Raw genomic sequence first — 762 nt, 5'->3', positions numbered from 1 at the left:
CGCGGCATAAGTGTCCTGGGATCTTTTATGACCACAGTGAGTCAGGACCTCGGTTTTACATCTCCTCCGAAGGACGGCACCTTCCACAGCACAGTGTCATCGTCACTGCACTGGGGCATCAGGATTGATGAGGGAAGGGGCCAGCGGGAAGAGTGCCACCTATTGGCCACCACCAAACACAACTTATACCGCGTTTCCACTGCAGGGTGCGGTACGGTTCGGTTTGCCTCAGTCCGGACCGTACCGCACCCTGCAGTGGAAACGCGCCATTACAGCACCTGGTATTCCATACCAGTCGGTCTCCCATCCAAGCACTAACCAGGCCCGACCCTGCTTAGCATCCGAGATCAGACAAGATCGGGCTTGTTCAGGGTGGTATGGCCGTCCTTCTGTGTCCCCCCTCCCTTTTCCACTACTGGATAGTGGTGGCTCTCTCCAACCCCCCCTCCCCCAAGGCCTCTCTCCCTCCCCTCATCCCCTCTCCACTACTGACTAGTGGTTGCTCTCTCCCCCCCACCGCCCCTCCCTCTCCACCACTGACTTGTGGTGGATCTCCCCCCCAGCCCCCTCCCTCTCCACTAATGACTAGTGGTGGATCTCCCCCCCAGCCCCCTCCCTCTCCACTAATGACTACTGGTGGATCTCCCCCCTAGCCCCCCCCCCTCCACTAATGACTAGTGATGGATCCCCGCCCCCACCCCCCTCCCTCTCCACTACTGACTAGTGGGGGCTCTCTCCCCCCCCCTCCCCATGCCCCCCCCC

At 60.9% G+C, this 762-nt stretch overlaps 1 pseudogene; it reads right to left on the bottom strand.

The window, feature by feature from the left end:
* Nucleotides 1-266: 266 nt before the first annotated feature.
* LOC115554932 (uncharacterized) lies at nucleotides 267-389 on the bottom strand (annotated as a pseudogene).
* Nucleotides 390-762: the final 373 nt, after the last annotated feature.

This window comes from Gadus morhua, chromosome 11 (assembly GCF_902167405.1).
Source record: "Gadus morhua chromosome 11, gadMor3.0, whole genome shotgun sequence".
In the NCBI taxonomy this organism is placed as follows: domain Eukaryota; kingdom Metazoa; phylum Chordata; class Actinopteri; order Gadiformes; family Gadidae; genus Gadus; species Gadus morhua.
Note: the sequence above shows the minus strand (reverse complement) of the source record. Positions and strands in the feature narration are given on the sequence as shown.